We start from the raw sequence: 14,453 nt of genomic DNA, 5'->3' as shown, positions 1-14,453 counted from the left end.
AAAACATACTGCAATACTGAGTAATTGCATGATAAAGTATAAGAAAACAATGAAAATAAAAAAACAATTAAAAAAAATTAAAATATAAACATTTTAATCACCCCTTGTTCTCTATACAAAAAGAAAGAAATTAAAAAATAAACAAACATGTTTCTGCATGTCTGATCTATTAAATTAGAAAATAATTTAACCTCTTTGATAAACACCATACAATTTTTTTTCTAAATATGAGTATAGTCATTTTTGATCCGAGCAACTCTACCAAAAATGTACCAATATAACTGACACTTTGCAACACAAAAATTGCCCTCGCACATCTCCATCAATGAAAAAATATCAAACTTTTTTAAAACAAGTTTTAGAAACTTTTTTGCTCCACCAATACTGGATATAAGTTTGGTATTGAATGTCCAAAGCTTCAAATCTTCTTGGGAAAAACAAATCGTTGTATGTTGATAGAAAGGTAAAAAAAAGTTATGATTTTTGTAAGGAGAAAATAAGATGAACGAGCAAAAAAAAAAAATTGTTTCATTGAGAAAGAGGTTTATATTGGAGATGATTGGATTGAGCTGCATGAAGCACATGTCATAATTGACCTACTCAGCATACGGCAAGTGTATCAGTAGGGCAGTAAGACAAGACACATTCATCTATACATCACATTAGTTGTCTCCGTAACATCAAGATGATTGCACCTCTGACAGTGACACCATCAGCTTGAGTCTGTGATCTGATCAGTCCACATTTTCTGATGCTATAATACTTATGGTTGTACAGTCTGTTTCTATTCTGCACCCATAGTCCCCTAACACACAGAACTGTGGGAACTAAGGAAATAATACACCAGTGCAACATCTTCCACTTAATTTATTGGAAGAGATGACTGAAAGGTATGGGGCCAGAGGAGATGAATGACCCAATTCTAATTGACAAGTTGTATGACTCTGACACAGGGCAAACCTATAGATGTTGGCAACCATCAGCTGAATTTTAAATGATGAATGGAAAAGATTCTCTGGTCGAAAAGACTTCGGAACCTCAAGGATGCCGAGAATGTGAAGTCGTCAATGGAAGTGGGTGTTCTGTGGTCAGCTCTGGAGAAGATGATGTTGTGACAGATGTTAATGTAAGACGCTCAACAATGCCTTAAAGCTGTGGTGGTTGCTCTGCTTGTGTTCATTCCTATGCGTGGGCATGCCAGGTGTAGGAAATATTTTTCTTGTTGACAGAGGACGAATCTATTGCCTTAAATTTATGGTTCCACATGAGTTTGAAATCATTGAGATTGGATTCATCATTAAATGCTCAGCACCATTCTCACAGAAGTGAAGCATCGGAAAGCAAATTATGTAATTTTGCATTGCTGAGCAGATGTCCCCATAATGTCCAGCACATCCCATTTGGTAGTTTGTACAACAGAGTTGCATATCTCTCTCTTGTGTATCATCAAGTGTTAAGGAATAGAAAATGAATCATTTTTAGAAGGCTTGAAAATAAAAGCTTTGTTATTGATTATATTTACTTGTTTTGAAAATGGCAAACATGTTGCAGATCCCAAAAAAGGGATAATTTTTCACTACTAATTAAAATGTCATTACTTTTTCAATTTCAATACTGCTGAAAACGCCTAATTTAAAAAGCCTAACAAGTATCATACTGCAGTGTGTTGTTAAATAACCAGTTATATAACATCGACTACCATCTGATTTAACCTATTATTTACATTAAAGAGCTCAAAATATTTGTAATACTGGCCTAGGAAACCTCCAAGTGTCTATATTATATTATGGGTTTTGGAGAATTGAGATTTGCATCAAATTCATTGACGCAAGTCTCAATTCTACAAAACTGCTAATATAATAGTTATTTTGGGAAAATTTGATAAAGCTTGCAAATTTAAATTTAAAATGATTTAACACTCTCTTTTTAAAACTTAAAGATTAGAGATGGGCAAACCAGCAGATGTTTGGGTTTGGCGAATCGGACTTAAACCCCCTCCCCAAAAAACGTATGGTTCCAGACCGGACTTGACCCAAGTCAAGTCCACGCATTGCAACCTCAGGATGTAGCAGAGCCTAGTTTGTTATGAGATGTCGTGGTGTGAATTACGGCGGACCTGCAGGGGTGTTTTGGGGGGTTAACAAACTGGAGAAATAGGGTGTTTTTTTAAATAAAGGATTTTTGTCCGTGTTTTGTTCACTTACTCAATTAGTATTTGGGGGTCTCATAGACCCTGTCCCATTGACCCTGTCCCATTACTAACCTTCTCACCTTGGGATTGTTGACATCTGTGACTTTTTTACAAATCACAGCTGTCATGAATCCCTTATATTACCCCAATTGCTACAGCACCAAGGCAATCAGCAAAAGTGGGGTAAGCGCCAGGATTGGCGCATCTAATGGATATGGAAATTGTGGGGCCACCAGGGGCTTCTATTTTTGGGCTGGTAAGAGCCCAATGACCATGGGCTTTCCCAGCCTGAGAATACCAGCCTCCAGCTGTCTGCTTTATCTTGGATGGGTATCAAAAGTGGGGGAAACCCCACAGCATTTTTAAAAATGATTTAATTCAGTAATTTAAAATAGCCACGTGGGACGTCTCTTGTATTTTCATACACAGCAAAGATAATGCCAACTACTCGTGGGCTGCAGATTCCAGCTGTCTGCTTTATCTAACTGGATAAAAATTCCAGGGTCTGCACACTATTCTATAAAATTAATTATTCCACTTCATGGACAGAGACAGCTAGTGTGAAGTCAACCAATTACAGGCGCCAGCACGCCTGCAGTCTGACTGCAACCAATCTCATATGCCATCTTAGAGGGAGGGCGGTGAAAGCAGTGAATATTCTTGAGATTTAGTGGACCCAGAAGCAGTGTGACAGCCAAGTGGAAATTCGTAAGTATAATTGTTCTGCTTTAATTTCCATTTTGCTTCCTTTTTTCTTTTTTAAATATGTATCCGGGTGGAAACCCAAACAGTAAATTACCCTGAGAAGTCTGTGTTCTGGGTCTTTACAGTTTGGTGAACACCCATCACTATTAAAGATTCAATATATTTTATCAGAATTTCTTTAAAGGTCTAATGCCGTTCAGGTGATAATCTTGTAATCTTTTGAAAGACTATAGACGTTTTTGTCACTTTGTAAATAATATAAAACATTTATTGTGTAATGTTTTAACTATAGCAAAATGATGCTGATGGCATTTGAAGAGTGTGTGCTTGATATTATGCAGATGCATTCACAAAAAGATTTACAGCAAAACCTTAGTAGAATAGTGATAGACACAACACACCAGAATTTGCAGCATGGATGAACTGCTTGACATAAGAGGAACAGGTAGACTCTAGAGCCCCTTGTCATAGTATTATGAGAAGCTGTTTCTATACCCACTGAGATTAAAGTAGATTTAGGTGATTTTATGCTTGGCTACCTGTCAGTACTTTCTTCAATCTTTCTGCTTCTTAGGTCACAAGAAAAAAGAAGTCTAAACGGTAAAATAATGCAGTATGCAGCACTTTACTCTAAAAAAAAAAGAAATAAAAAGATGCTGCCACTTTGTATCAATAACAGGAAAGAAAATAAATCAACTAAGGAAAATGTATAATATTATTTATTTTACTAACTTAAATAGCACCAATAATTTCCCCAACACTTTACAGACATCATTATTGTCCCTATTGGGTCTCACAATCTATATTCCCTATCAATATATCTGTGCAGTATGGGAGGAAACTGGATCACCCGGAGAAAACCCACACAACCTCGAGGTGAACAAAGGTAATATGGTAATTAATTTTAAGTATTTAAAGTATCAACTCTAAATATAAATGCAATTATATAATGTATTCATATGTTTAGTATTATTGCTGCTCCATCTCTACTCTGGGGTGTTCTCTATCTTCGACAATGTGTTTAAAACTGTCATAATTAAATAATTCAAAGCGTACCTGTCATTTAACCCAAAACCAGTGGAAATGCAAAGCCTTGCTGCCCTCAATCCAACAAGAGTTTAAAGTTGCTTTTGTTACACATACCAATGAACCATCCTGATTTTCTTTGTCATGTGCTATCTACTTTGTATATTTTTAAGTGCATGATTCCTTTTCATCAGCATTATGCAAGCACTATAGGTGCTGGACTTTCCTTCCCCTCATTTTACAGAATGAATTGCAACTATCCCAATTCCCAATATCCAAATCAACAGGCAGCAGATTAGGATCATAAAAGCTATTGCCTCACCTCATCTTAATAGACAAAGATTCATCTACACTTCCTGCAATGCTTCTCAAGGTTTCTTAAAGGGAATCTGTCAGATCACTGCCAGTTGTAGCATTTGCTCATTGGTGCATGTTTGCCTTGTTCGTCTGTGTTCTGATCTATTGCTACCTTACCTTGGACCTCATTTGACCATGTTCATTTCTTGGTACTTTGCTCTGATCCTCCTGGTATTAGCATTATGACCCCAGACCTGGACCTAGCTTTGTCTTTGTTGTTTCCCTTTTGTATACTATGTACCCTCTTGGTATCTAAGCCTGGAAGGTATGACTACCCTGCCTCATAGCTTATCCATAAGTAGTGACTAGCATAACAATGTGTAAAGAAACTTTTATGGATCTAAGAAAACAGAAACAAAGTTTTATTTTTACAAAGTTATGATTTTAAATAAATAAATAAAATTATAAATATATATATTTCATACTAACCTGAAGAATCGAGTTGCTGGGTCATTTTTGCCACACAGTAAACTGATCAATCAATATACATTTTAGACTATTGAACACATTTAATGTGTATAGGAGTCTTTACAATGAAATCAGATGTTTCCTCCACCATATGAAGCACAGATTTATACAGGTCGGGAGTGAGTGAGTGCCCAAAGATATCACTCATAATAGAGAAAACCCCAATCAATACTTGCACGTGCTCCTGGTGGTCCAAGCCCCACGCGTATCGTCACGTGGTGACTTCCTCAAGGGCAAGATAAGTTACTTTTTTTCATATTGTGTCTGGTTGATCCCTCATTCATTTGGCTCTCCGTTCCCTTGTTCTTTACATGTAATATTTTTGTGCCAGGGGTGATCCCAGAGGTTAGCTGTGCCCTACGTTTGCTTCTCTTCAGAAGTGTCAATAAGAGGTGCAGCAGATTAAGCTTTTGGGTCATTTTGTTTAAGCGAAAGATTTTCAGATGGATTCCGTTAAGGTACAGGCCATCCTTGATTGGGTACAACCTACTAATCTTAAAGCTTTACAGAGGTACTTATTATTGGAAGTTCATTACGAATTTCTCTGTCAAAGTCAAACCTCTTACTGATATGACCAAGAAGGGTACTGATTTTTCCACTTGGTCTACTGAAGCATTGCTCTGAACAGCAGAAGTGATTGGATAGTTTAGGCATAAAGTCCCCTAAGGGGACTTGAAAAATCTATACAAAATGTAAAAAAAGTTTTTAAATAGTAGAAAAAATAAAAAAAACCTAAAAGTTCCAATTACCCCCCTTTGCTCCCTTTGCTCCATTGAAAATAAAACAATAAAAATAAAGATATTTGGTATTTTTGTGTTCAGAGATGCCTGATCTATCAAAATATAAAATCAATTAATCTGATCAGAAAAGGATGTAGCGAAGAAAAAAATCAAAACGCCAGAATTACATTTTTTGGTCACCATTGAATTAAAAGGCAATAGCAGGTTATCAAAATATTGTATCTAGCCAAAAATGGTATAACTATAAACGTTAGCTCAAGGCACAAAAAAATAAGCCCTCATGCAGCCCCAGATTCAAAAAATGAGAACGCTATGAGTCTCGGAAAATGGCAACGAAAGCTCAATTCTTATTTTGACAAGCTTGTGAATTTATACATGTTTAGTATCTACAAACTCAAACTTATCTGGGAAATCAAATAGCTAGGTTAGTTTTGCCATATAATGAACATGGTAAATAAAATCCCCCAAAAATAATTGTGCAATAGCATTTTTTTTTGCAATTTCACCTCCCCCTTGTATTTTTTTTCAAATTTTCTAGCACAATATGGGGTAGAATGAATGATGTAGTTCAAAAGTACTACTCATCCCACAAAAAATAAGTCCTCACATGGCTATACGGACATAAAAAATAAAAAAGGTTATGGTTCTTTGAATAACGGGAGGAGAAACCGAAACCGAAAAAAAGCAAAATTGTTAAGTAGTAAACGGATTAAGTGCCCCTATCAAAGAGTGCCAGTGGCATTTATAGGGTTAATTTAAGTGGTTAATTACAGCAGAGAATAATGCAGTCTCAATGCCTGAGATTGTATCAAAGATGGAGACCCAACATTGGATGTCCCAGTACGTTCAATTCCGAATTGGGGTTAAACAATAGGTCAATTTTCTGATGAAAAATAATAAAGTATGAATCGAGTTAAATAATCATATACATTTTCTTTAACATTACGTTAGTTAAAACAATTCTATATAACAAATGTGCAATCATAGGGACATCTGGGAAGGGGTAAAGGCCGCTTTACACGCTGCGATATTGGTACCGATATCGCTAGCGTGCATTCCCGCCCCCATCTGTTGTGCGATACGGGCAAATCGCTGCCCGTGCCGCACAACATCGCCCAGACCCGTCACACGTACTTACCTGCCCAGCGACGTCGGTGTGACCGGCGAACCGCCTCCTTTCTAAGGGGGCGGTTCATTCAGCGTCACAGCGACGTCACAGCTGCATCAGTGAACCGCTGTCCAATAGAAGCGGAGGGGCGGAGATGAGCGGGACGTAACATCCCGCCCACCTCCTTCCTTCCGCATAGCGGCCGGGAGGCGGGTAAGGAGAGCTTAGTCGTTCCTGCGGTGTCACATGGAGTGATGTGTGCTGCCGCAGGAACGAGGAACAACTTCGTTACTGCTGCAGTAACGATATTTGAGAATGGACCCCCATGTCACCGATGAGCGATTTTGCACGTTTTTGCGATGATGCAAAATCGATCATAGGTGTCACACGCAACAGCATCGCTAATACGGCCGGATGTGCGTCACCAATTCCGTGACCCCAATGACTTCGCATTAGCGATGTCATAGCGTGTAAAGCCCCCATAAGTCATCTTTGCAGCACTAAAATCCCCCACTTAAGCAGCAGCTTTAGAATATTTATAACCACAGAACCTTGTAGCTGCGTTATCTACACACAAAAGAGTAAATTAGAATTGATAAATGAGATGTTTTTTGCAGACTAATAACATACATTTTAAGTAGCATCTTGTCAGTGTAAGGAAGCTAAGGCATTGTTATTAATATCTTACCCAGCGCATGTTCAATTCAGAAATGTAAACGGCACAAGGTCAGGGTAGACTTCTCTAAATTAAAAGCTATTCTGAGCTATAGCATTCATAATTATCTAAGATCTAAAGGTGCATCGCACAGTTTTAATGAGATATTGTGACTATAAAAACTCCAGGAAACTGCCTGTGATTTATAAGAACATTATGTTATACCATTAACTCATTAGCCATTATGTTCTTTGTATATACCATACATAGCAATGCCTCCTACATATAAATACTGGGTCTGGATTGTTACGTTTCTGATTTTATTTTGATACATAAATTAACTGAAATCATATAAATTGAGTGAGACGAAGAGTAGCCGGTGCATGATTATCCTTATTTACTGCATCCCACACAAAAGAGCAATTTATAGCGCATAGGAAAATATATTGCATATGCTTTTACAGATCTTAACCTTTCATCACAGTAGAGATTGTGCATCTCCAAGACCAATTATGACAAGTAGACACTATGCTAGGTACAAGGAAGAAATGTTTTATTTTTACATGAACAATTAATTATGCTAGGTTCACATCTGAATAGAAAACTCCTTTTTGTTGCAGATTCCATCATGTTTGATGAAAAAGTTTGAAAAGAAAATCGAACTCATGGTGAGTTGATGTGAACAAACCCCAATGTATTCATGGTGTTTGTGTAATGCAATTGGTGGCCTTAATATGATGGATCTGGCACACTTTAATTTTAAGTTTTCTGAGCCTACGATGGAGCAGAGATGTCATCTTAGACTAAAAGTTATATGCGTAACATAAATTTTGCAAGGAGGTTATACAACCCAGATGGGTAAATTTGAGGCTGCACAGGCAAGGTGGAATTCAGCATCGCTTCTAAAGCCGGTTTCACATTTGCGTTGTTTGGATGAAAAACGAACCCAGCACAGATGAAGTACAGTTCATTTATTTACAGTGGAAGCGTGAAACCATGTGGACACATATGGTTGTGTATGAAGCACACAACCCGCATGGTCTTGCGCTTCCACTGTAAATGAATGTAACTGTACTGCATCTGTGCTGGATTCCGTTTTCGGCAAAACGAGGCAAATGTGAAACCGTCCTATGCTAGAAGAAAGGTCACAAAAATTGTGGAAAGTAGTATTTACATTTTGTTTGCTTTTTTTTTTACTTGACTTTTATAATATTTATTAGGTGCATTCAAGCTGGTCACCACAATAGCTACATTTTTGTAAATTAAGGGGTTTTGAATATTTAGGAAAGTTGTGTCCCAGGCTCAGTAAAGCACATTTGTTTTTTTTATCTTTTTTTAGAATAAACTTTGCATGGAGGCGCAACTTTCGTGTAAACAGAAAACTCCATTTAAGTTAGTTCTTCCCCTCGTCCAACAGCAATAACTTCTTTATTTTTCCACTGACATTTGAGAGTTTGTTTTGTGAAGGATAAGTTGTTATAAATTACATAATTCAATTTACCATATGAAATGCTAAAAACCAAATTAAAAAAATTTAAGTTGAGAAAAAAAACCTCCTCTGCTGTTATTTTTTATTTTTGTTGTTGTTCATTGTGCGGTAAAATTGACCTGTGCATGTAATTTTCCGGGTAAGAATAAATACTAAACCTGTAGAGATTTTTTAAATTCACATGGTGAAGAAACAAAATTAGGTTGTGGTGCCATTTACTGAGACTCATAACTAATTTTTATTTTTCTACCAATAGAGCATTGCATGGCCAGATGACATTTTAATTGGTATAAATCTAGAATTTTTAAGCAAATTTGGTGGTTTATTTTATCTAATCTTCTATGGTGTTTACCTTATGGGTTAATTGATTTTCTTTTTTTATTGATCTGACTTATATAGCAAATATGTTTTGTTTTAATTTTTATTTTTAAAGAGGTAAAAAGGGGCTGATTTAAACTTATTTTGTTACATTTTTTAAAAAAATTGTTTTAGTTTTTAATTTTTTTCTTCTTGGGAAATTTTAACCTATGATCATTTGTTCACGTGTTCTATATATACCGTATTTTTTGCTTTAGAAGACGCCCCGAATTATAAGATGCACCCCAAATTTAGAGATTCAATGATAGAAAAGGCAAAACAAAAAAAAAATACAGGCTCCATAGTGGTGGGGGTTTTGCTAGCTGCAGAGGCTGTGCTGGCTATGGTAGGGGCTGTGCTGGCTGTGTGGAGCAGGACAGTGCAGTGGGTGTCACAGATGCTCTGTTGGCAGTACGGGCTTCAAAGAAATAGTGCCCAGAGTCAGCGCGTGCGCAGATTGAGCACTCGGCTCAATGACAAGCCATGATCTCATCTGTGAACGTGCCACCTCCAGGTGCCATTTTCATTAATTCCATTGCTGGGAGGTCAATAGGCTAGAGGTGGTGCATGTAGAGAAGAGATCTTAAGCCAAGAGCTCCATCTGTTCACAGCTTCATGGCTCCAACTCTGGGCGCTATTATTTGAAGCCCGCACTGCCAACAGAGCATCTCACCCGCTGCACTACCCTGCTCCACACATCCCTTACAACAGCTAGCACAGCCCCCACTGCAGCCAACATAGCCCGTAGGCATCACAGTGCCCCACAGCGAGCACAGCGACCTGCAGCCAGCATAGCACCCATTCTCGACCTTCTGGTAAGCTACATTTGCATTATATGGCAGACCCCTCATTTTCCTCCAAAATTTTTGGGAGGAAAAGTATGCCTTATAATCTGAACAATACAGTATATACTGCAATATTTCAGTATTGCAAAACATAGAAAAAATTATATTCTCCAACCCTTATTTGTTTTTTTTTTTAATGTCTGTGTTTGATACTAACATGGAACCCTCGGGATCACTCACCTCTAATCATTACTTTAGCAACACTCTAGGTGAAATTTTACTAAAACTGCAGTATAAAAAGACCAGTGCCTCAGACTTCAAATTGCCCAATGACTAGTTTTAGGCTGTGTGCACACGTTGCGTTTTTTACCGCGGAAACGCTGCGTTTAGAACCACAGCGTTTCAGTGGCAAATTGCATGCGTTCAGCTTTCCCAGCAAAGTGTATGAGAAAGCCGAAAAATCAGTGCACACGCTGCATTTCTAAACGCAGCATTTTGGATGCCAAAAATCGGTGCAGAAAGAAAAGCAGCATGTCACTTCTTTTGTGCGGTGTGGCTGCATTCTCTCCCCCATTGAATCAATGATGTGGGTCAGAACGCAGCTACACCGCAGTGAGCTGCTTTTTTGTTGCGGTCCGCGGGCTTTGTCGGCATGCCAGAACGCAGGCATTTACCTGGAAGTGAGGTCAAAAGGTTTCCTGTTGACCTCACTTCCTGGCAAAGTCCTGGAAAGCCCCCAGTGTCGCCAAGGTGCCCGCCCCGACCCCCGACCCCCCTCCCGAAAATCCAACATGGCCGCGCGCACAGTAGCGCACCGGCCGCCCTGCTCCTATGATTTCTGTCGCATGTGCCTTGAGACATGCGACAGAAAAATGCCCCCCAGGCCCTGCCAGGTCACCCCCTATTCCCCCGGTATTCCCCCTTACCTGTCCGGTCGCAGCGCTGATCCCCCGCGGCCCCCTCCTCCTTCACAGTGCACGCTGGCCGGTCACATGTGTAGAGCAGCTGACAGCCAGCACTGTGTTCAGAGAGCTGTGCTGGCTGCTCGCACTCTGCAGCTGTGACCTGGGGAGAGTGGGTGCAGATTTTTGGCACTCACTCTCCTCAAATGGAGGGTCTGCCCTCCTAGAAAATGGGGGACACATTCCCTGAACGTGCCCCCATATTCTAGAAGGTCCAGAGCCGACGTGGGACGTCCAAATGGATTTCTGCGGACCCATTTTTTTCAAATTTTTTGATTCAATTGGAGAACAAGGGAATGATTTGGGGAGTGTTTTTTCTAATAAAAAATGTGTCATTTTTTTTGCTTTTGTTTACTGTCAATTAGTTATGTCTGGTATCTGATAGACGCCGTGACATCACAAATTGCTGGGCTTGATGCCAGGTGACATTACACATCTGGTATCAACCCCATTTATTACCCCGTTTGCCAACGCACCAGGGCGCGGGATGAGTTTGGGCGAAGCGCCAGGATTGGCGCATCTAATGGATGCGCCACTTCTGGGGCGGCTGCGGCCTGCTATTTTTAGGCTGGGAAGAGTCCAATAACCATGGTTCTTCCCACCCTGAGAATACCAGACCCCAGCTGTCAGCTTCACCTTGGCTGGTGATCTAATTTGGGGGGACCCCACGTTATTTTTTTTTAATTCTTTACTTATAAATTAAAAAAAAGCCTGGGGAGCCCTCCAAATTGATCACCAGCCAAGATGAAGCTGCCAGCTGTGGTTTGCAGGCTACAGCTGTCTGCTTTACCCTGACTGGCTATCAAAAATAGGGGGGACCCCACGCCATTTTTTTCATTGTTGTTTTGTTTTGTTTTTTTTTTGATAAATACTAAGCTAGGCACCCTTTAGTGCCACATGAAAGGTACTAAACGTGCCAGCTTAGAATATGCAGGCGGGGGTGGGACGTTATATATATTTGACATCCATTCATACATTGACGCTTTTTAGGCTGTGCGCCCACAATCAGGGTTTGCAGCGTTGTGGGCGTTGAGTGTTTTCCCTGCGTCCATAACGCTGCGTTGTGCAGTAGAAGCACAGTGGAAGGATTTTTGGAGATCCCATGCCCACTGTGCTTCTTTTCTCCGCAGCATAAACTGACCTGTGGCGCGGCTTCCCAAGCCTCAGCATGTCAATTTATGCTGCGGAGAGGAGTGTTCTCTGCAGGTAGCATAGAGCTCCACAGCAGCCTGAACCCAATCTCCCCATAGTGAACCCAAATCGTGGGCATGGGCAGCTGCAGGAAGGCTGACACTGTGTACTAGACGCCGTGTCGCTGGATCATGGCCACATAGCCTTAGGCCCCTTTCACATGTCAGTGATTCTGGTACGTTTGTGCTTTTTTTTTAAACATACCAGAATCACTGACATACGCAGACCCATTATAATGAATGGGTCTGCTCACACGTCAGTGATTTTTCACTGCACGTGTCTCCGTGTGGCGTACCCGCATGTGCGTGATTGCCGCACGGAGACATGTCCATTTTTTCTGGCATCACTGATGTCCCACGGACCACGCAGTGGTGTGATCCGTGAAACACGTGCCAGAAAAAAACGTGCTTTTAAAATAAAAATCATTTTAACTCACCCGACGTCCAGCGATGTCCTCTGCAGCCCGTGCAGCTTGCTGCTTCTGAGCCGGCTCATTATTGTCGCGCATATTCATGATGCGCGACACAGCCGACCCGGAAGCAGCTGCTGCGGGGGTCACCGCCGGCCGGATGCTGCACCGCGGGAGCGATCAGCACCATGGAGAGCGGGAGCGGGCGCAGGTGAGATGATTACTGAGTGCAATCACGGGCCACGGAGAACGGAGCCCGGATTGCACTTAGACAACACACGTGTGCCGTGATTCACGGCACACGGAGGGACATGTGCGTGTTTTACACGCCAGTGAAAAACGTCAGTGTTTTTCACTGACGTGTGAAACGGGCCTAAAAGTGAGAATATTGTTGCTACAGCAACATTTTGGGGGAAGTAGCTGCGGATTCAAAATGCTTAATATACTCCTGAATAAAATCCTTGAGGGGTGCAGATTCCAAAATGGGGTCACTTGTGGGGGTTTTCTGACGTATAGGCACCCAAGGGGCCCTGCTAATGTGACATGGTGCGCGAAGTTTATTTCAACTTTTCCAAAATTCAAATGGTGCTCCTTCCATTCCAAGCCCTGCCATTTATCCAAACAGAATGTGGAGAAGGAAATTACATCACAGGTTTTTTATCCAAAGGTCTGTGTTCAACCAACTTTATTAACACTGACAAGTCTTAAAAAATGCACCTAGAAAAACGCATGAAAAACGCATGAAAACCGCATGAAAAACGCATGCGTTTGATGCGCTTTTCTCAAAAAGCATTGTTAACAATTCTCCCCTCTGCCAGAGGGTGCGTTTTTTTCCGCGCTGAAAAAAAAGCAACGTGTGCACATAGCCTTAGTCACGTGCACATTTTGAGTATTTGGTGAGTTTTTTACCTCAGTATTTATAAACTCTATGTACACTTTAGTACACGCTAGAAAGGCCATGTAACTTAATTAATTATAAACAACTAGACAAAAAAATATAAAGGCCTAAAATAATTTTATTGACAGATTAAAAACACAAAAAGTTACTTATAATATCTGATTTCAATGGACTACTGCGCTAAACATTCAAAATTTTATAAATATAAAAGACATAATTACCTGACAGGAAAATATGTGATTTGACAACCACTGGATTAGAATTGTCCTAAAAACTTGCAACATACAACACGGAGGCTGGACATCACGTTATTTCTTCATCAAACAGTGAATTAATATGTAAAAGTAAATTCAAGTTAACATCATGGTAAATTTAAAATATCTTTTTCAAACGCCAAGGAAATCATTATAGTTTGATCATTAGTCATTAGTGAATTAATCACCTAGTTTTAATAATTTTACATACTGTATATCCCAACCATTTGAACCTTCCTTTATTTTCTTTTAGCACACTAAGGGGTACTTTGCACACTACGACATTGCAAGCCAATGCTTGAGATGCCAAGCGTGATAGTCCCCGCCCCCGTTGCAGCTGCGATCTCTTGTGATAGCTTCCGTAACAAACATTATCGCTACGGCAGCTTCACATGCACATACCTGCCCTGCGACGTCGCTCTGGCCGGCGAACCGCCTCCTTCCTAAGGGGGCGGGTTGTGCGGCGTCACAGCGACGTCCCACGGCAGGCGGCCAATAGAAGCGGAGGGGCGGAGATCAGCGGGACGTAAACATCCCGCCCACCTCCGTCCTTCCGCATAGCCGGTGTGAGCCGCGGTGACGCAGGTACGCTGATGTTCCACGCTCCTGCGGATTCTCACAGCAATGTGTGCTGCTGCAGGGGAACGAGGAACAACATCGTACCGTCGCTGCAGCGAAATTATGGAAATGTCGGACACTACACCGATGATACGATTACGACGCTATTGCGCTCGTTAATCGCATCAAAAAGGATTTACACACTCCGATATCGACAGCGACGCCGGATGTGCGTCACTTTCGATTTGACCCCACCGACATCGGACCTGCGATGTCGTAGTGTGCAATGTACCCCTTAGG

This window comes from Anomaloglossus baeobatrachus, chromosome 1, assembly GCF_048569485.1.
Source record: "Anomaloglossus baeobatrachus isolate aAnoBae1 chromosome 1, aAnoBae1.hap1, whole genome shotgun sequence".
NCBI lineage: Eukaryota > Metazoa > Chordata > Amphibia > Anura > Aromobatidae > Anomaloglossus > Anomaloglossus baeobatrachus.
The sequence above is the reverse complement of the archived record's forward strand: the minus strand, read 5'-3'. Positions refer to the sequence as shown.